The sequence below is a fragment of the Chamaea fasciata genome, unplaced genomic scaffold (assembly GCF_029207755.1).
Source record: "Chamaea fasciata isolate MVZ Bird 193981 ecotype frontalis unplaced genomic scaffold, bChaFas1.0.hap1 SCAF_20, whole genome shotgun sequence".
Taxonomy (NCBI): Eukaryota; Metazoa; Chordata; class Aves; order Passeriformes; family Sylviidae; genus Chamaea; species Chamaea fasciata.
In genome coordinates, this window is record NW_027094105.1 from 1785503 (window position 1) to 1807502 (window position 22000).

General features: G+C 51.0%; 1 protein-coding gene across 2 annotated transcripts in view; it reads left to right on the forward strand.

The window, feature by feature from the left end:
* The first annotated feature begins 401 nt into the window (after positions 1-401).
* Positions 402-22000, forward strand: part of LOC136299454 (discoidin domain-containing receptor 2-like) — a 57639-nt gene continuing 36040 nt past the window's right edge. Inside the window, exon 1 of one of the 2 annotated variants that reach the window (XM_066201099.1) lies at positions 402-449. The gene's annotated coding sequence lies outside the window, so the exon portion shown is untranslated. Of the gene's footprint in view, positions 450-15942; positions 16333-22000 lie in introns of those variants that run through there. The other variant, XM_066201100.1, reaches the window with a different exon arrangement.

Consider the following 22000-nt stretch of genomic DNA (forward strand, 5'->3'; position numbering starts at 1 on the left):
TCAGCCCTGGAGCACTGGGCGCACCGGTGGCAGCGCTGGTAGCTCACAGTTCTGGCGCTCAGCGGACGTGGGAGGACTCTGGTGCACTGGCGACAAGGATGCACGGCCTCGGAGCGCGGGGAACATGAAACGACTCTAGTGCACAAGGCACGCCCGGGTGCCCAGCCCCGGAGCACGGGGGGCATGAAACGACTCTAATGCACAAGGACACGCAGACGGCTGCCCAGCCCGGCGCTCGGGGGACACGAAAGGACTCCGGCGCACGAGGCACACGCGGGCGCCCGGCCCCGCCGCGCTCCCGCCCCGCTGTCCCGTTGCCGTAGCGACTCCTCCCGGCGGCCCCGGCCCGGCGCGGCCGCTTTAAGAGCGCGGCGCCCGCGGCCGCCCCCGCCCGCCCGCCCGCCGGAAGGGGCCCGAGCCCGCGCCGCCGCCCGCCCGGCCTGCCCCAGGTAAGCGCCGGGGCCGCCCCGCCCCGCCCGGCCCCGTGCCCGGCTCCCGGCCCCGTGCCCGGCTCCCGGCCCGCTCCCGGCCCGGCTCCCCGCGGCACCGAGCGGGGGCGGCGCGGCCGCTCCGGTCCCGCCGCGGTCGGAGCTCGGGGCCGCCCCCGGGGCGCCGCTGGCGGGACCCCGCGGGGCTCGCGGTGTGCCGAGGGGATCGCGGAGCCGCGCCCGGGGCTCGGTGGGTGCCGGGGCAGTGTCCCCGCCGGGCCGGGGTCCCCGGGGCGCCCCGGGCTGTGCGCGGCCGCGCTGGGCTCGCTCCCCGCGGAGCCGCCGAAGCTGCGGGAGCGCTGCCCGGGGCTCGGGGCAGGGACGTGCCCCGCAGCTCCGCGAAGGGACGCCGGTGCCGGGGCTTTGTTCGGCCTCTCCGCCCCGCCGGGAGCGGCCCCGCTGCCGCCCGGGGGCTCCCGCCGGGGTGCGGGTCGCGCTGCCCCGCTCCGGCCCTTCCCGCCCGTGGTTTCGGTTCCCGCAGCCGGACCCGAGCCCGGGCCGGTTCCGCGGCCCCGCCGGCGCCTGCCGGGGCTGGGCGAGGTGGGAGTGAAGCCCCGGGGCGCTGCGGTCCAGTTTGTTCGGCTCGGGTCCCGGGACCTGGTTCTTCCTCGCGGCTTTGAGAGCTGGGTGCTCGTGTGCCTCATGGCTCCTTTGCCTGGGGTCTTTCCCCTTGTGGAAAAAAAGAGCTTTCCGTTTTCCTTTTCCTTCAGCAGACCTCTGTGTGAAAACTTTGCTTTTAAACTTTTATTGTAGCCTTTGTTGGTTTATGCCACTGCTTGTTCCTTGGTGTGTTTCCCCTTCCTTTTTTTTTTTTTTTTTTTTTTTTTTTTTTTTTTTTTTTTTGTGTTGGATGTGCTGTTCCCTTGGCTGCTCTGACTTCTAAATACTCTTTAATGGCGAGGTAGGATAGGGAAAAGGTAAAATATGAGAATCTGAGACTTGTTTTGTGTCAACTTCTCTAATTGAAATGTTCTAAGCCAAAGGGGAAAGAAAAGAAAAAGTGATCAAGTGGAGCCCAGGGCATTTTGCTTTGTTGGAGGCAGAGTGAAAAAACTTATGCGGGAATGACTGAGATTTTGTTTCACTTTATTTCTCTTCTTTTGAGGCTGAAAGATAAACAAGCATTTTGAAATGCTTTGGTTTAAAATGCCGAGCTCTTCATTTTCTCTTCAGCTGACTCCATTAAAGAAAAATCTTTTCAAAAAATGTCGAAGCAGTTCTGTAGTTGTGGAGCCAGCAGCAGTGGTGTGTGTGGGCAGAGAGGCCTTGCTGCTCTTCCATCAGCCGTTCCTGCCTCGTCCCTGTGGACTATAAAATTAGAAAGGCTCCGATGTCCATTCAGTCTGATGTCTGGGTAGTGTGGGCTGTGGAAATCAAGAGGAGCTCTCTGTGAATTAGCTGCTGGGCTGCTCGTGGCTCACTCAGCCTGTGGGTTCTGGCCTCTGGTGTATAATTAAGAAAGTAATTGTATTTTAAGAAGCCTTAAATCTATTATCCAGGTGTGTGCTTGTCCCCTGGGCAGGTATCAGGTGGTGTGAGCTTTCTTTTGCTGTGAGCGAATGATCTCTTTCCTTCTGATGGTTGCAGGCTGCAGTCTGAAATTTGCAGCATCTTAGAACCACTGAGTTTGAGCTGGAAAGGATCTTTGACGCTCTTCTGGTCCAACCCTCCTGCAGTGAGTAGGAATATCTTCAACTATCCCAGGTTGCTCCAAGCCCCTTGTCCTACCTGGCCCTGGATAGTTTTAGGGGTGGGGCAGCCACAGCTTCTCTGGCCACCCTGTGCCAGGGCCTCACCACGCTCATTTCAAAAAACCTGCTTCCTCATCGCTAATCTAGATATCCCCTCTTTTAGTTTGGAAGATTTACCCCTTGTCCCACTTAAAAACTTTAAGACCTGAGGCTCTCTGTGCTTTTCATGGAAATGGCCCAGGTCATCTCCTCCTTCCCCCAGAGCTGTCTCCTTGCCTTTCCAAGGAGCTTTTGTCTTTCCAATTCCAGTCAGTGTCCAGGAAGGCTTTTATTTGTTGCATCTTGCCTGAATTTGCTTTATGTGCACACTGAGAAGCCCAGCCGTGGAGAGTACAGGTCTGTGGTGAGGGATGGAGAGCCAAGAACAACTCCAACTGGCTGTAATTGAAAACTGTCAGCTTTGCAGCAAAGGAGGATGTTCAAAGCATGTGGCTTGGGGTAGCTCCTCGGATAACGCCGAGTGGAGGACTGGATCTTCTGTTCTAAAGAAAGGCAGAATGTCCAAATCCCGGGGGGCCCAAAGGTGAGATGGCAGGAGGGCTCTGGATGGCTTTCCTTCAGAGGTGCTGCTTGATGCTGTCCTGCACCATCTGCTGTGGTTGCTGTTGTTCTGGAGATGCCCTAAAGTGACTTAGAGTAGCTGAAGTATCCAAGTATCATGGTGTATCGGAGAGCTCTGCTTGTTCCAGGTTCCTCACCCTTCCTTCCCTTCAAAGTGACTGTTTTTCCTGGGGGTTGGGTGCAGTGGGGTCTGTGCCCTGCAGGGACTGGCAGAAGGTTTTTGGGTGACCAGCAGAAGGTTTTTGGGAGACAGGCCCAAGAGGAGAGCAGTGTGCCCGCCCAGGTGTCGGGTGCATTGGGAAACTCTTGGCTGGGCTGAGGCAGCACGGGGCAGGTGAGGGCATGGGAGAAGCCTGGGCATCCAGGAGGAGATTGGAATTTGGGAGAGAGGCAGTTCTAACAGGAAGCAAATGCTCACTGTAGCAGTAGACAGCACAGAATAGCTGCTTCTGCCCAGTGTGGGTGAACTTGGGGCAGTTCCTTGATGAGCTTGTGGGTAAAATTCACTGTTTCATTCCCCAGTATGCTGCCATCCTCCTGGGCTGTTGTATCTGCTGGGGTTTGCCAGACATTGCCTAAACTGCTCTTAAACGGCAGCTGTTTTTGCAGGTTCCCAGTTACTGCACAGTTGTTCTTACTGTGTTTATTTTAGTGGTTATAAACTGATTTTTAAAAAGGACTTGGAACTTGAGCTGGAAAGTCTCCTTTTTCTTTCATGATTTGGTTGAGAAGCTGCACCAGAGGAGCCAGCAGCTGAGCCCTTCAGTATTACCCCCGTCCCTTTATACTTTGAATTTTCTGAGCTGGGGTTTTCCAGGAATTTGGGGGCAGTTGTTCTGTACCTTGATTTTAGTAGTGAACATCAGTTTGGAGGTGGGGTGAGGGGGGTGTCTGCTCTTAATCTGGTAAAATTAGGAATTTGGCTGGAGAGTAAAAAGTTTGAAGGAGACTTTTTCTTCCCCCATAACATTTTGTTTAGCCTGAGTGTTTGCAGTCAGAGCTATGTGTTTCTTAAAGACACAGGAAGCATAAAGCTTTTTCAAGGCAGTTATTTCAAATTGCTGTGAGCTTCACAGTGTCATTTGGAGCTGGAAGGTGCCACCATTGACCAAAAAGCTGCAGCATGACTGTGATCCTGCATTGTCCAGGGCAAAGTCCCTCACTCTGATTTCCACAGTGGCATCAACAACTATGGGCTGAGGTGTTTGGAGTCCTTATGCACAGGAACTTTTGTAAAGAAGTTACTTCACATGTATAAAGTAGCTTTTGTACGAATACAAATTGAGGGAGAACCCAGTGTGATTAACTTTTTCCTCTGCTCTCAGGATAATAAATGTGTGATGCCTGTTCTTTGTTGCCTTCTGTTTGTTTCAGAAGAGTTACTTCTGCAAGTTGAACTGAAAATAGGTGCTGGAAAGTGGTGAATAATCCAGAGCTGTGAAGAGCCAGGGGCTCAGTCCTCCAGATCTCCTTTGTTAGAGACAGGCTGGCTTTCCCCCACTCCCTCCTGTGTTCTGCTGAACATTAAACAGTGATTTCTATGCAAGAATTTTAAGCAAAATCTTTCAAAGCACTTGAATGACCAGCGAGGGGCAGCTGGGAAAGGGTTGCCTGGGAGATGCTGCTGGGAGCAGCTGAGGCAGGGTGTGACAGCATGGAAGGAAGTGAAGAAGGCAGGATGCTGCTCTGATCTTCCCTCCCTCCCTGCTGGGTGCAAGAGGGGTGGTCCTGCTCCTGGCAGCTCGGGGGATGCAAATATGACCGAGTGTGTGAGCACAGGACTCATTCCGCTCACCACAGTGCCCTGGAGAACCAAACTGGGAGTGCAGCCTGGGAGTCAAGGGCTGCACTTTGTCCTACACTCTGCAGTGCTGTTTCCTCAGGGTTTGCACTGGGGAGTCAAAAAAGGTGTTGCCATCTGGGCGTGTTGTAGCACAGGGAGGATGTCGGGCTCCTGGAGGCTCCTGCGGCATCTCCAGAAATTCAGGTAAAATTCTGTTACATCACTTTGAGCAGTCTTAGGACAGAGCTGGGATTCCAGGGAGTTTATTGCTTGTTCTTTACTCCTCTGCAGAGCTCCCACTGTACTGGTTTTCCTGTCTTCTGGTGCATGTCTTGGGTCCCTGTGAGAATTGTGAGGAAATGCTGAAATACACATCCAGAAATTCAGAGAATATTCTGGTTTACACACAGAGATGATCACTGTTGCATGTTTCATGAATTGCTTTTCTGGATGCTGCTCAGCTTGCAGCTCTGAGTTTGTCCTTGCACTCTTTCAGTGCCTGCTTGAGATGAGTTTTGCTTGAGAATGTGAGTGTTTTCAGGCTATGGAGAAAGCCAATAGGATGCTGCAGTTAGGTGTTGGCAAACTGTCCTGTCTGGAGCTGTGTGGGAGGAGAAGTGGTTTCTTGGTTGTGTGACCCCAATGGGGAGAAGAGCAGCTGGGGTTTAACAAAATGGTTAAAACTATATAGGCCCCCAAATCCTCCAGAGACTTCTCTCCTTTCCTAGAAGCTTCCTTTAACAAGCTGATTTCTCAGGCTGATTGCTTGCAGATGAGATCATGCAGTGTGTTTTGCAGGGAAAGAATCTGAGCTTCGACTGGTGAGCCAGGAGGTTTTAACACGCAAGTCACATGCCCGGTGTCCTCATGGCACACACCAAACCCCAGGGTCGGCCACAGGGTGAGCTCAGGGTGGCTTTGTGCTCCAGCAGGAGCTTTCTGAGCACAAAACACCCGGGGATGCTCTCTAGTGCTGGGGCTTGCTGCTTGGACAGCCACGGGAGATGATGGCAAGGAAGTATTTCATCTTTCCTGAGCTCTGTTTCTCTCTTCAGTGTGTGTGGGGTTGGGATAAGCCCAAGTTGAGGGAAGGCTCTCATCTGCCTTAATTCCACAGACGTTTTGCTGCTGGCTTCAGCAAAGGAATTTATGTAGAATTGATGGTGTTTTTTCTGCTAATGCATGAGAACATTCTGAACAGGGAAGATTTGATGGTAAAGTTCTGCCGCAGAGGATCCCAGCAATCTCTCGTCTCACTCTCAGAAGGGATGCTGGTTTCCATTTCTCTCGCTAGCAATTGGGTTACTCTTCCAAAATAACCACAGCCATCGTTTGAGAGTGTTGAAAATTTAGCAAAGCTGTTCTGAGGTGATGTTGGGTGGTGTTCCCAGCATAGGGAGCTTTTGTTGCCAGTAGCTTTAAAGTACAACCTGTTCTCACAGGCAAGGTAGGAAGGCATCTTTCTGATGCCAGAGCTTCTCTGTGCCTAAAATCACTTCTTGCCAATCACGAAGGCATTAATTATGCAAAAGCGTATTGGGGGTAGGTGGAGCTTTTATTGGCTGCCGAAATAGGAGCCAAAGAGCCTCTTGATCCCAATCTCTCTTTAAAAAAAAAACAAAACAAAACAATGGAGTCAGACTAGGAGGGGAAAGTTTCAAATCCCAAACTTTAAATCTATCAGCGTTTTCTGCAACTTGAAGATGGGAATGTGTAAGGCAAGATGTGTTAAAACCTCTTACTACTCCATAGCTGTGCTCTGCCTGTAGTCTCCTCTGGGTCACGCCTGTGAGGTGTCTTTTTGAAACAGATCATTGAAAGTAGAATTTACAGATGAGCACAGGCTTGATGGTATTTTTTTTCCCTGTCACCTAAGCATGTTTGTTCCATGGGAGTTTATCAGCAGCTTCTTCCAATGTTTAATTTCACACAGGTTGGAAAGTCAAGCGCATGAAAGTGGAAAACTCCTGTATGTAGGTTATCAAACTTCATTTGGCTTCCTTGAGAGTGTGTACTAATGCAAGTACTACACACAGCAAATATCTTCTTTTTATGTGATATGATTTTATTCTTTAGGTAAAATGGTGGTGAACACAAGTTGCTTTGGTTCCATGCCCTTACTGGCTAATGATTCTTTCTTTTGATGGAAAGGACTGGTAGAACACTAGCTGCTCTGATGGATGGCAGTGAGGTGGTATATTTTTTGTAGCTGCTCCACCATTTCACCCTTCACTCTGCTCCCGGATGGGATCCTGCTGAGTGTGTCCACCTGGAGCCTGGCTGATGGTCATCCCAGGCCTGGCAAGGGTACACGTGGGAGGCGATGATCTGTGCTCTGAAATGTGCTGCCCAAACCTTGTTTTGTCCATGACGTTTCAAGTGTGGAGCTGTTAGAACCCCAGCCCACTCAGAGCTAATGCTTGCAGAATGCATGACCGAGGAATTAAACTGGGTGGAGTCATTCCAAAATTTGGATTTGGGGCCTGTCTTCTCCTAATGCAGCAGCTTTGGGTGTTTGCTTGGAAGCGCTCCCAGCATGGATGATGCTCTCCTGACCTGATCTGACTTTTCTTTCTTGGTGTTTGGGTGCTGTGCCCAAATCTGTCTGCAGAGCTCTGCTGTGCAGAACTCCGATGCCTAATGGACCTGAAACAAGTCAGCTCCTGTCAGGAGGTGATGGCACAGAGATGATCGGCTCCTGTGTGCCCTGGGGGAGGGAGGAGGGACAGACAAGCAGAGTAAACAGTTGTGTTTCTTCCCCGGCACTGTCCTGTGTCCTGAGGCTGCCAGCTGCAGTTTGCAGGCCAGAGGAATAGGGCGGGGTATTTTCTTCCAACCAGATGAATCTGTGCTGTGAAATTGAGGAGTTAGTTCAGTTTCTCTGGGAATAGCATTTAAGGTGTTAAAACGTCCCACCCATCAGTAAGAAAGAGCTGCTCAAGAACAAGCAGATACAGAGATGGAGCTTGCAGGGCACACCGCCTTTGCAGCTCTTCTTTCTCCTTGGAGAATGAGAGTTTGGGCATGTTTTTGTTGCATTTATGATTTGATCGTGGTGTCCGTCATTTGTGTTACCCTCCCAGGGAGAGCTGAACTAGCCAAGCGTTGGGTTTTGTTGTCCATCTTGATTACTGTTATGTTATTTCACTTGTGCTTGTTTGTTTCTGCCTGTCAAAAGGTAAAAAAAAAATAAATACTGTAGCAGAAATAGCTGGAGTATCAGTGCTCTCCAATGGGAAGATGTCAGCCTATGATGAGTGCTTTTCCCTGAGCTCAGCCTGTTTCTGCTTTTCTGCTGCTCCTGACAAGCTGTCATCTCTTCGTGCTGGGTAATGCGATCTTCCAGGAATGTTTATCTTTCATTTCTGCATTTGTAGTGGAGCTGAGCTGGGGCTGCTGGGAATGTGCCTGCAGTGCCCTGTTGTTGTTTGGGCTGAAGTGCTGCCCATGCGCTGCTGAAGGGAACAAATCAGACTAGCAGAGTTGCCTCACTTTTCCCTGGATGAGGGTCCCAATGCTGTGAATTCATCCTGGGGACTTTTTGTTTTTAAGTGCATGTGTTCTGCCTTTCTCTGGATGGTGATGGATATTATTGTAATAACTTCACAAAGTGTCCTTCCTCTTTCCATGGGTTTGGCGCCTTCCATCTGCAAACTTGGCTAGCAGCAGTCTTGTATTTCTTTTATGTTTTGGGGCAACCTGGACAGGGCTTTACTCTGAGAAAATGAGCTTAGCTGGCCAGCAGCATGTGTGGATACAATGGGTGGACATCTGGAAGGAACAGTACTGATTGCAGCTCCTCTGGTGACCAGAAGCCCTCTTTCATCTCAGTGCCAGCAGCTGCTTCCCCATCACCCTCCAGCCAGCACCTCATGTAGACACACTGCCTTCTTCCCAAGGACTGAACCCACCAGTGATTAGTGTGGTTCAGTCTCTGCTACAGCATTTTTTTTGGCCTTCTCCCAGCACTGGAAGGACACCAAATAGCAGCAGTGCTGTTGAGACCTCCCTAGAGTAAAGACTTAAAGTGGGAAATGAATTTTCTAGTTGCTTCTAATGTCTTGAGAGCTATTGGTTGTCTGGCTTTTAACCTGTGTTCTTGGATTATTGCAGGCTATTTTGTTTGAATGCATGGCTGAAGCTAAATTACCAAAAAGGAATCTCTTGTGGTGGGTGTTAATTGGAGCAAGGGCAGTGTGACGCAGTGTGCTGACCCTGTTTGAGACCCATGCAATATGTCAAGGCTCAGATCCTGGCGCTCCAGTATTCCTGCCAGTACAGAATTAGCCCTCATTGTGTCAGTGCTGAGGTCTCTGTTAACCAAGCTTTTAATATTATCTAGAAGGATCTCTCCAGACCAACTCGATGCAAGCATTTCTTGTTGGCAGTAATTGCTCTGCCTCTTCTCATTTGCTGCCACACAAGGATGGAAGCACTGGTTGAAAGGATATCTGGAGGACTCTGGCCTGACCTCCTGCTTGAAGTGGGACTGTCTCCAGCATGTGAGTGATCAGCTCAGCCATGGCTTTGTCTGGCCAAGTCTTGAACCTGTTGGGGATGGAGCAGGGTATCACACCAGATCAGCTTTTGTTTGCTTTTGCTTGGAAGTTTTACCTAGTGAGCCACCTTGGAACCTGGGTTAGGCATTTAGGCTGGAATGACCTCATCCTGCAGGTTTGAAAACATTTAAGTGAGCTGTGGGAAATGTCCCAGTAGGGCTAATGTAATGTGTAATGGATCCAAATCCTTCTGTCTTTTCCGTGCTAACATGGGAAACATGAGCAGACCCTCGTGCTGTTTCTGCAGGAAAAGGCAGGGATCCTGTTAGGTGGTTTTCCTGTGTTAGCATGGGGAATTGCAGGTGAAACAGTGCCTGTAGGACATGTGCTCTTGCTGCACTGAGCTCATGGGTGTTTTCCCATTGGAATTCTGTTTGTCAGGAGGCACAGGATGAGCACCCCTGAGCATCCTTTGCCCCAAGGCCGTGTGTGGGATTGATGTTGCCCAGACTGAGGCCACACATGCACAAGGCACACAGTTGCCTTTTATCCACCCTCCTCAGCCCCTTGCCATGGGGGGGGGAGGGTTTTCCCCAGAGCCTGCTGCAGTTCTTTCAGACAAACTCCCATGAGATGAGTGTGTGCACATCTGAGTTACCCATCACGGTCCTGCGTGTTAAAGGGAGCAGAGCAGCAATCTGCATCTGAGGAGTAAACTTGCCTTCTGACATGCCACGAGCTTCTGGACACAGTAGGTGTCCAGGGATGGCACGTAGTCAGGCCAGACCAGAGGTTTGCTGCTGTGTCTGGGCTGGGCTGGATTTCTTCAGACTGAGTTGTGGATTGCAACACCCCTCGTGCTTGTTTCGGCCGGGAAGCCTTGCTTGGAAGGGAAATGGCTGAGATGGAAAGAGCTGCTGAGGTGGTGGAAGCTTCCTCAGCCAAAGCCTCTTTGCTAGACTCAGCCCTGGATCCCTGGGCCGTGCATCCCCTCGTGCAACAGGAATTATGTGAATGCTTCATGGGCACTGAAAAGGAGAGCTCCTGTGGTCTGGTCCTCATCCTGGCACTGCCATCTGCTCTGGAGATTTGTGTTGTGCTCCTGTTTGAGTGCAAACCAATCCTTGTGTAGGATGACTCTGTTGTTGTGGAGTGAGCAGCAGTGTCCTTGGGTGGGTTACAAATTCTCACTTGCAGAGGGGCCCTTTGGTATCTTGCACATCTGAACTCCTCCTGCCTTTTGTTTCCATGCCAGAAAGGGCAGCCAAAAGGGCTGGGAGCAGGGGCTTCTGCGTGCTCTGGTTATTTGAAGATGAGGGTCCTTGCTGAGGAATCACAGAAATGTGGGGATCACTGTTGTCAGCTGCTCTCCACGTGCTCACTCTGGTCCAAAGTGCAGAGGTCAGGTTTGGGGTTATATGGCCAGAGGGTCCTGGAGCAGCAGCTGTAAAGGGCTTCAGGGGGGTCAGGGACAGCCTGACGTTGGCTGACAGCTCTTTTGTTACCACCAGTTTTTCCATGCACCGTTTATTTTTGCAGAGGTCTGTCTTTGTGTGCTGCAGGGGGAGGAGCTGTAGGGGCATTGCTGCCACAAGCTGAGCTCTGCCCATTCCATGGTTCAGTTGGGTTGGTGTTCCTTGCTGGGAAGATGACATGGCTGCTGCTGAATCTGTCCCTTCCCTCGTGCTGTTCCTCCTTGATGAAGCTTGCTGCCAGTGCTTATGGTTTGCTTTGGTTTTTCTGCTGTTGTTTTCCGTGTACCTGCAATAAAATCTCTGGTGAAGGATGCTGATTAGTTTTTCTCTGAGCTGGATGTGGAATTGTTACTCAGACATTGATCTCCTCAGATCCCCACAGCTTGTAGTTTTGAGATGTGATATGCCAACATAGATTTATCTGGGAAACTTCTGGGAGAGAGGAGGAGATGTGAGGAAGTATCACTGTAGGAGAGACAGCAGGACTTTGTCCCCAGCAGTCCCAGGACCTGTGTAGCTCTGCTTTTCAGAACACCCTACACCATCTCCTTGCTCCAAACTCCTGACAGGGATGATGGGCAGAAAGAGCTGCCTGCGGCTGTGGTGGGAGGAACATGTGAAGGATAATGCTCAGAATGTCAGATAATACCTAGTGCTTCAAGAAGAACGGCCAGCTTTGAAAGAGGCCATGTGCCTGCTGAATACACCAACTGCTTCCAGAGACTAGGGGTCAAAGCCCCAGAGCAGAGGTTTTCTGGCTTGTGGGAGTTGAGCCCTTCCTTGATGTGGCAGTGATCCTCATCTGCAGCCAGAGGGGTTTTGGCTCAACAGGCAGACAAGAGATGTCTTGCTTGGGCTGGTCCCGGTGTCCAGGGACAGGGAGGGATGTCTGTTTGCAGATAATGGTTTTCTCTGCCCCTTTCTCGTGCTTGCGTCAGCGACGATGGCCAGGGAGAGTGTTTACAAGTGTGTCCTTGCTGAGCACTGCTCTGTGCCAGCAGCTCAGCCCTCGTGGATGACGTGTTCCCTGGGCCTTTGTCATTGCAGCAACTGAGGCTGAGCTGAGCTCGCTGCCCTGGTCCTGACCTGGGGTTACCCCTCCTCACCTTCAGCCTATGATGGGGACCCTGTTGTTTAAACAGAAGGCAGATGGGAGGCTGCTCCTCTTTGGGGCTTTCCTGGGAACATTAAAGCTCTGAGAGAGATTTTTGGAGCTGGGGAGGACTCGTTGTTCTTCTGTTGCCACCTCCCTAGCCATTCTGACGCCTGGGAGAGGGAGCTGTGGTGGCAAGGGGGTGCTGAGGCCTCTGCCCCCACCTCCCAGCAGGACAGGGCTTTGCCTGTGTGCCCAGGAGCAGGGAGCTTGGCACAGCTGGGGACATGAGGATGTATCTGTCCCATGGCTGGGCCAGAGGTTGTCCTGGTGATTTGAGAAGTGACTGGGAGGCAAAGAAGTTCTGCTCTGGTTTTTGCCCTCTTGAGGACTCTGATCATCTCTCTTGAGAGCAGGAAAAGCTTCCTTGGGACAGGGTGAAGGGAATCTGGTGGAAGGGAAGTGCTTCCCTCGCAGCCCTTGTTTTGCACCCCTTGGGAAGGGTGTGTCCCACATCAGGTGTCTGTAATGTCACCATATGCTCTGTCTTGTCAGCTCTGAGCCTTACCTTACCCTGCAGAGCAGCTCTAGTCAGCACCTGGTATGTGGAGATGGTTTGTCAGGATGTCTTGGAAGATGTCATGTCTCAAACTTGCCCTCCTTATCATGCCAAACCCTGCCCCACTTCCCTCTTCTCCCAGGTTTATGGCTGGAAATGGATTTCTTTGCAGTGGAAGGACAATTACAGCAGGGCTGGGCTGAGCAGATGTTTCATGGGGCAGTGGGAGTGAACACACACTGGGTAAAGACAGGGCAGGGCTGCAGGGTGTAAACAGAGCACTTTTTACAGCAGCCTTCTGCCTTCCATCAAAACTTCCTGGAAAGGTGAAGGCAGGAGCTGGCTTTCACCACTTCTCACTGAAAGAATAAAAAGCTTTAACATTGTGCAGGTCCAGCCTCCACAGCGGGGCTGTCCTGTGTTCCTCAGCTGTGTCTGTGTTTGGCCCAAGGCCACCTAGGTGATGTCCTGGTCCTGTGTGACAGGAGATGTTGGTGCTCACAGGACCTCCAGCTCCTGCTGGAGCCTTCCTGGGATAAGGCATGTGGGGGTCCTGCCACAGCTGGGCTGGGTGGGAGGTGTGGAGTGCAAGGCCCATGAGCAGAGCTCCTGGGGAGGGACTGGAGGTTTTATGGACCTGTTGTGCTGCAGCTGCAGGAGAGACCTGGCAGAAGAAGCTCTTGGGTGCTGTTTCATGATGTTCCTTGTTCGTGCTTGGATGTGTGTTTCCTTATCACTGTTGGTAACTGGGGAAGCTGTCTGGTGCAGGTCTCCTGACGTCTCCACGGTGGGATTTTGTCACTTTTCCTCTGCAGGAGCCTTGTGCTGGGTACAGAGGAGGGATCTTCTAGGCCATCAATCAGTCTTGAGCTGTTTGTGTAGTTGCCTTCACCCCAGTGATAACATAACCACAGGTGTTCACTCATTTATTTCTCCCAGTGCCACCTGACTGGGGGTGACTTGGGGTCAGCAAAAGGCAACTGCCCCATCCCAATGTGATCAGCTCACCAGTTCATCACCCACAAATTCCTAATTCCTGCTTTGCTGCTCAGCATCGCGGGTTATTTTTAAGCGCTGGGAGAAAAAAAAAATTGGAAACCCTTTCAAGTCATTATTTTGTGTTTTGTGAGTTCACCTCTTATCTCTTGGAATGCCTTTGGAATACTTCTGGGATTCACATTTTCGTATAGATGCCTTAAACCCAACGAGTTTGGCCTGCATTGGGGTAAACAAGCTTTTGTGTCTAAATTTGTATGTGGAATTTAGCGTGTGCTAATGAGTCTTCATCTGTTAATTGGATGGATCTTTTCCAAGGCCGAACAGAATCTGTTGGAGAAACAATCCCGGTGCCAGCTCTGGCCTGAGCTGGGTCCTGTTCCTGTCTGCTCCCTCGTTAGGAACCTGCTCGTGCTGAGGAAAGCTGTCCTGTGCACAACCAAAACAGGGCCTGTTGATGTTATTCCTGGTCCTTTGAGAAGATGACTTAGTGGTCACATGTGCTGCTATGAGGTCATTAGGAAGTCTCTCAAATACCCAATTTGAGAAGCAATGATGCTATTGCAGAAGTATGCTCCCTCTGCGATGTGAGATGCAAAACTCTCCCAAGTACTTGAGTTTGCAATAGCTCTGAGTGGGATCTGTTATTGTGCATATTTGGGTTCATTCCAGTAAAAAAAAAAAAAAAGAAAAAAGAAAAAAAAAGACTGTTTTCTGCTTTGCTTCATCCCTCGATTGATTAGTGGATGTGTACTGTGGGATCAAGTTACATCTCAGAGGGCATCCAGCAGAGAGCCTTTTTCTGTGCTGAGCTGCTCAAGTCAGTCTGACTGCAAGGTCAGCAGTTTTCCAGCAGTGTTTTGTGCCTCCACAGCAATGTCCTTCCCCAGGGAAAGGAGCGCCTCAGATCTGTTTGTGAGTTGAGCCACTGCTCTTCCCAGCACCACAGGGAAATCGGGAGCTTTTCCTGGACCCTTGATGTTGTTTGTGTGATATGCATCTGCTTTGGTGCTTTTATTGATGCCACTCCTGGACTCCCTGTTCCTGGATGTCCAACGTTTCCTGCTGCCACAATCTGCCCTGTGTCTTGCAAAGGGAATTGTTTGATGCCAGTTTACCCCAGGGGCCTGTACCCAGCTTGGTTCCCGTGTACCATTATGTTCTCAGGGCAGGCATCCTTGTTTTGGGAGGAGAGTGCCATGGAAGGGCATTATCAGAATGAGTAACACCCTTCTGGAGCAGGCAGAAAGGGACCTGATGTCTTCCCATGTCCACCCTCCTGCTGCTCATGTCCCAGCCATCCGTGAGCCTTAGGGACTATCCCATCCCTCTGTGCTGAATAACTCACTGATGCATGGAAAAATTACCCTGGGGTGAAAGAGAAAATAGTTTTCTATGCTCAGACCAGAGGGGGATTGTGTGACTGGGATGGGGCAGGGAGGAAAATGGGAGCAAGGTGGCACCTGACTGCATCTCGCAGCTCACAGCTGTGTTTTCCAGTTGGGACTTAGTATGGGCACGGTGTGCTTCATGTCTGCTTGCTTTTCTCCTTTGGGATACCCCAAATACCTGCTGCTTCTGTTGAGGCTTTGCTGGCATTCCTGCTGGAAGCTGGTGCAGCCTGTGGGGTTCTGCAGGATGCGCTGAATGGATGCTGTCCCCTCTTCACCCTCCTGCTGCGGAGTTCCCGTGAGTCCTGTACAACGCTGGCGTCACTTCCCAGCCCTGCTCTGCTGGCTCTGGGAGGAGTCCTACCCCTGCCAGGTGTGTGAGTGAGAGATTGCAGCCCTTCCCTTGCCGAGCAGCTCCCTGGCAGGAGGCAGGCTGGCACCTGCATTTCCCCAGCAGGCAGGGTCAGCACATTCCTTCTGCTCTCTGGTCTCCTGTGCTGCCGTGGTTCCTGCTGGCTTTTATCCTGGTGCCCTCAGAGGTTCCTCTGAAGCCCCAGTGCCCTTCTCATCCACGTGAGCGTGGCCCCATCCTGCTGTGCCCTCCAGGGCTGTCCAGCAGAGCCCACACGGGTGCTGGGGGTGGAAGGGCTGTGCAGCCCAAGAGCAGTTCTGTGGCCCCTGAGGTGTGTTTGGGTGGTCTCACAGTGTCACAGCCTGCTGGCCCTGTGACCAGCTCAGGGTGTCCCGCTGCAGTCCCGCTTGTCCTGTCACCATGGAGCCACCCGCTCACGACATTCCTTGGTAATTCCTGTCACCCTTGGTAATTATCTCCCCTGGAATGCCACAGCCTGGTTTGCGTTCTGTATTTCCCCTCCGTTTCTGTGTTTTTAGAGGAAAGGCGCTGAATGTGATGTGCTGTTCTCAGCCAGCTGCACTGGTGACCTCCCCTCCTGTGGGGCCCTGACCTGAGGACAGCAGTGGGGTGAGCTGTTGTGACGAGCACGCAGAGAGCCCTGGTGTCACAGCTGGCCTCTCCCTCTTCCAGGAGAGACTTTTGGAAGCAGAAGTCCAAATGTCCGAGAAGTGCCCGGGGTTATAATAATTCTGTCGGCTGGACTGGCTAATAAATGACTCGTTGTGTTGTTTTTTTTCCCTTTCCTCGCGGATGGCACCGCCTGGGGCGGGATGAAGGTGAGGGGTGCTGATGCTCCTGCCGGGATCCTCCTGGCAGCTGTGTTGAAGCAGAAGGTGCAGGCTGGCTCTGCGGTGCCTGGCCTTGCCCCTGGGACTACACGGGCCCTGCTTCCTGAGCAGGAGAGCTGCTTTATGTTGTGGTTTTACTAAATGAATTCAAAGCTTGGCCTTCCTCCAGGCAAAGTCTAGGCCAGGTGCCAGCGGAGCAGCCCCCAGGGAGAGCACTGGAGCAAGGAGGGGCCAACAGCAGGGAAGAGCCGAGGAATCCAAGAAGGCAGATTTGCCTAGAAAACAGCTCTGTTTCCATCTGCTGGGTCAGGAGTTGCTATAGGAACCGGGATGATAGAGGCAGGGCCATCTCCTGGGCCTGTCTGTGTGTGCGGAGGGAGGGAGGAGGGAGGAGTCGCTCAAGTTTGAACATATCATGTGTGTGCTGCTGGAAAGTTGCGAGGAATGTCGAAACGACAGCCTGGCTCAACCTGTGGAGCTCCAGAGAGACACAGCAGTTGTTCCCCGTGCTCGGCAGGCCCTGGCAGAGGCAGGTAGGGTCCTTCCAGCTTCACCTGGCTCTCAGCTTGGCGTCAGCTCTCTCCCTTCTCTCCCCTCCCGTTTCTGTCCTTGGGTGAAGCCGTGCTGGGAGAGGTGGAGGGGCTTCGTGGAGGTGGCAGTGCCGGGAGGAGGTGAAGGCTTTTCTGCCCGGGCTGCTGGGCTCAGGGTGGCTCTTGGCATCCCATTTTCCCTCCCGCAGCTCTGGGGGGGTTCCCAAATCATGGGTGTTCCCTCAGGGATGTGTGCCTGGGCACCTCTGGGACGTGCAGGGTGTTCTGTGGGCGCTGCCGAGGTGCCGGCTGGGGGGGTTCTGGGCAGAAGTGCTTTTGGGGGCTCTCAGTGCAGTGTTGGAGCTCTGAGGTGCTGCTGAGATGTGCCAGGGCTCAGGCTGGGCCAGATGTGCAAAAACTGGAGCTGGCAGCCGGTTCTTGTGGACAGAGGGAATGTGCTCCAGTGCCCTGAGCCGCAGCAGCTCCTGCCCCGCACGGGCTCTGTGGGTGAGCATTCACCTCTCCTCCCCAGGAGAGGCAGACCCTGTCCCCTCCTGAAGCACCTACTGCGATTTTGGCCACTGTTAAACTCTCCCTGAAACATGGGAGGATGAATATGCAGGAAGGTGCTCCTGAGAATCTTTATTGTTAGGGTTAATCATGGGGCTCTCCAGTAGCAGCCCCTCCGGATAAAATCTTATTTATTTCCTCAGTAAACCCATTTTTTCAGGTGCTGAGAACTTTCTGAAATAGCTGTGTTTCCACCAAGAGCGTTCCAGGGTCGCTCACTGCTCCACAGGTATTTCTTTAATAGGTTTGGCTGAAATTTCATCTGCTCTTTTTGTGTCACAGAGGATAATCTCTTTAAAAAAAAAAAAAAAAAGGCGGGTAGTGTTGTTTCTCTTTTTGAGAAGCTGCACAATAAGCTGCTGAAAACTGAAATGTGATCTCTGTCCATGGAGGCAGAGCCTGCCAAACTGGCTGGGATCACAGCCCACCTACTCAGGCACCCATCCTATCACAGGCACAGGAAAGCCCCAGAGTGCAGCCAGCTGTGGGATAACCTGCCCGAGCAGGAGCAAACTTTCTGGTCACATTAGTTACTGGTTTGCTTATGCCTGGCTAGAGGAACATTTATCTCCAGTGTGCTCTTGTTCACTCTGTTAATGGAATCGCAGATGTTCTTATTATGGAGATCTACTTCCAATATTTTATTGAATTACTCCCACATTGCTCTGTGGCAATATGTCCCAGAGGCTCGATGCACATGGTATGCTGTGGAATTTCATTTCCTCAGTTTTAATTTGTTGTTCTTTAATTTCAGTTCCTTTTCAATATGGGAAAGAGGTAAATGGAGTCCTTTTTTTTTTTTTTTTTGGTTTGGCATCATTGTTTTACATGTTTCTTTTTTCCCTTCTCATCTCTCCTGTTCCTCTTGCCTTTGCCTCTAACAATACCATGATTTTTCCTATCTTACATGTAATTGCTAAATCTTATTACGTCTCTGTGGGCTTCTGTTTTTTGTTGTCTCAAGAAAATTTAATCAGAATTGGTCATTCTGCCTTGCCCAAGCTGTGAAATACTGCTTGAGCTTTTTTTCCTGTGTTCTTGGCTTTGCCTTTGTTTATAAGCAGAACATGTGCTTTGATTGCTTGAAATACATTGTGGTAAGCAAAGATCTTCTCTGAGCTGTCTCTAGTCATTGTAGGTATTTTGCTGGAATGTTAAACTAATGACAACTTCATCTCTGTACATGGGAAGTTGAATTTTATCTTGCAGAGCTGTACTAGTAAATAGTAAACCCAGTGGAACATGGCTGGACTTGCCTGGAAATCCTCGCTGGGGTCTCCAGGCTTGGTTCTGTTTTTCAGGTGATGTGTGAGTGTTGCCACTCACTGCTCCCATCTCTGCCAGGCACTTCATAAATTAAACTTTTAAACCACTTTGGGCCATAAACAAAGTTTGCTCAAGCCAAACGCAGCAGCTGTGTGTACCCAGGGTTGGCTGCCTTGGCTGGAGGTTGTGCTCAGGCTCTGGAGAAATGGTACCCACTGAGGTCACAGCCTGTGTTGTCCCCTCTGGCTCCTGGGGTGCTGTGGGAGGGCTGGAGCACTTCCCACCCCCTGCATTTTGGTGTTTGGAGTTATTGCAATCCGTGGAATGCAGTGAAGGATGATAAGTTATGCTTCTTTGTGATATTGGAAAGGATTCTTGCAGTCTGGTATCTTCCTGTGGCTGTAGGGCATGGCTCTCCATTTTTATTAACATTTTTTGGTCCTACTGGCACAGAGCCCATAGTGCTCCTCAGGGGAAGGGGAGGGGCTCTTTGCCAGCTACAGGTGCTCTGAGTTTTATTTTTACAAATATGAAGAGAAATTTCAAAACTCATAAAATGTAGCTTTTGATAATATCAGCATTTGTCGTGGTTTGAGGGAGACTAGATGGGCAGCTCAATTAGTAGATGTTCTAAAATCCTGTTTCTGGTTTGGTTTTAACTGAACTCTCTCTTGGAGTTTGGCTTCCACCCTTGCAAAAATCAGCACTTCTCAGGTACTATGTGCAGCTCTATGTGAAGGTTTGCTTCTCTTCTGGTTTTGCAAAGAGCTTGCCTCAGTAATCATGTTTTAGCTTTTAAATAGGCTCAACTACGAGCAATTTGCAAAACAAAGGTTGTAGATAAGGACCTGTTACTGTAAAGTCGGTATTTTTGAAGGTAGGCAGTTGATAAGTAAAGCTAAAGATAACTGAAAAAGCACAGCAAATGTATCATGGGGCAATGAAAAATATTTTAATATCTGTAAAACAAAATAAATTTCATCAGCGGTGCTTGTATTGTAGTGAAAGATTAAACTCAACTGATTGCTGATAACAATGCAGAGAAGTAAAACATTTCATTCCCATTTTTGTGGAGAAGCTGGATGATACTCTCAGAATACCTCCTGTTGCACGGGTAACCAGGGAGGGTGTTAAACCCAAGATAACATTTCAAAAAGTCTTTTGAAACCTGAGCAACGCTGTAACCTGTTTGTTTAAAACAAATTGGCAAAGCAGCTTTCTGAATCCTGGCTGCCAATTTGTAATAAATCTGGGAAGACCAAAGGAGTCCCAGAAGTTTTGGGAAAACATAAATGTTGTAGCAGTGTTTTAAAATGGAGAAGGGAGCAGGTAACCAGCAGGCAGTGGAGACCAACCTCTGTCACGTTAAAGCAGGAGCATGCTCAGCGATCCCTGAGCTCTGATGGAAAGCAGACCACGTCCAAAAACAACCCCTCAAATTGTGGGTTTAATGAGATTCCAGCACTGGTTGCCAAAAGTAGCTGCACTGACATCATATACCTGGATTCTGGGGGGTGCAACCCTGCTGTCAACCAAAGGCTGCTGCTCCCAGGAGGCAGAAGAGGTTTGCTTTGGGAGCAGGACTGTGTTGGATCCCCTGGGCAGGAGCTGATCCCTGGCATGTCCCTCATGCTTTCCTGCATGCCTCAACACTGCTGGTGGGCTTTGAGCTGAGGAACACCCACCTGAGCAGTTGTGGTGGGCTCTGAGCTGAGGAACGCCCACCTGAGCAGTTGTGGTGGGCTCTGAGCTGAGGAACACCCACCTGAGCAGTTGTGGTGGGCTCTGAGCTGAGGAACACCCACCTGAGCAGTTGTGGTGGGCTCTGAGCTGGCAAACGCCCCCCTGAGCAGTTGTGGTGGGCTCTGAGCTGGCAAACACCCACCTGAGCAGTTGTGGTGGGCTCTGAGCTGGCAAACACCCACCTGAGCAGTTGTGGTGGGCTCTGAGCTGGCAAACACCCCCCTGAGCAGTTGTGGTGGGCTCTGAGCCTTTTCCCAGCCCCTGCCCTGTGCCAGGGTGGCAGCCCCAGTCTCCCTGTCGCTGCTCGGCACCGTGTTGAAGAAGCTGATTTAGAAAGTGCCACCTGATACCCCTCAAAAATAGTTCCCAGTGGGAATGTGATCCCTGCTCTCTGGAAGCAGAGGGCTGAGGAGCTGTGCTCTGCCACACTCTGACATCACGGTGGGATAAACTCAGTTATTCCCTGGGCTCCCTGTGAACAAGCCAGTGGGAGTCATGGCACAATCTGACTGGAGCTGTCTCACTGCTTGGAGGAAGCCTCTGTCTCACCGGGGATAAACTTGGGAGAAAATATTAAGTAAATTAATACAGAATCTTGGCTTCCCTGAGCAGGCTGATGGAGTCAGGGTGGTTTAGTTGGGACCGGAGGAGGCTCTGGAATACCCAAGAGCAGATTATCAAGGAGGTGCATAGCACGAGGATTGACAGTCTGATGAGATAACAGGAGTTTCTGCCTTGTGATAGAGGGATAAAGTTTTCCTTCTTCAGACAGCTGAGCAGTGGGAGAGGTTGTCCAGAGAGGTGGGGGGAGTCTCCATCCTTGGGGGCTTTTAAGACACAGCTGGACAAAGCCCCAAAGCCCTGCTCTGAAATTGGTGCTAACGCTGCTTGGAGTAGGAGGTGGGATTAGATGCTCTCCCGGGGATCTCCTCCAGCCCAAATAATTCTGCGACTCAGCAACCTGATCTCCTTCTGAGTGCAAGTTTGAGCACAGTTAAGTAAAAGGTTATGGTGGAGCCCCCTGAGAGCAGGGAGGGAGGAAGGTGGTTTAGATTGAGTGCTCTTAATACCCCATCTGTCATCTCTGTGGTTAACATGTCGTGGGGATGGTTGCTATGTGAGACTTTGCAGTGGAAGATTGTAGGTCTTGAGAGAAGTATTGCTGACTTTTAGTTGATATATATTAAGGATTGTCAAAAAAAAAAAAAAGAAAAAGAAAAAAGCTGGAGAGAGATGCCAGTGTTTAGGAACAGTGAAAATGTCAGTGTGCTGAGTGCTCTTTGGGCCTGTCAGGGTGGGAAGGAAGCTCTGGAAAGGGACAGGAAGGGACACTGCTGCTTGGGCAGGGAGAAGGGAGGTACTTGGAACTGCTGGTTTGTGCACAGTCTTGTTTTCCTGCCACTTCTGTCCTACAGAAACAGTGGCACTGGAGCCTGGAGCTGGGAACTGGAGTCTCTGCAGCTGAGGGGCTGTGTATTTTGGAGGGTGTGCTGGAGGCTCCTCTGCCCCTGCTGCTGGATGGAGGGTTCCTGGGGAATGGCCATGTCCTGAGCAGGGCCCTGGCAGGTCTGGCTGCGTGGTGGGAAGTGCTTCCAGGTTCCTCAGTTGAGATGAGCACAGAGTTTCCATGCCCTGGGTTAGTGGGAAACCTTCGGTCTTGGTTTAGCTGATCTAAAACCCACCACTGTGGTGCAGTGAATTTGCATTTCCTTATCTTTGGCTTTGTCTTTCTAATGGTTTCTAATTTTGGCCTTGTTACTTGGCTGGATTAAATGATATTTAATGCATATTCATTTATTCTCCAGTCTGGTTTTGTGACAGAAGTGCTCTGGGCACTTTCACAAACTGAGGACACCCCACTCCTGTTGGACTGGCTAACAGGCAGTGGGAAAAGTCTGGAGGATTTATTGGTCTTGTGCAGAAAGAGCAGCAACTCTCTGGGCTGCAGGTAAGGCACTGCCTCCTGTTTGAGTCCACGGGCTGAAGCTCCTCCCGGTGTTAAATGCTCTGGTGTGGGTGTCTGCAATACTGGTTTGCTCCTGAAATCCAGCAGGAGTGAGGTGTCACTTTCCTCATAACCCCATTAAGATGT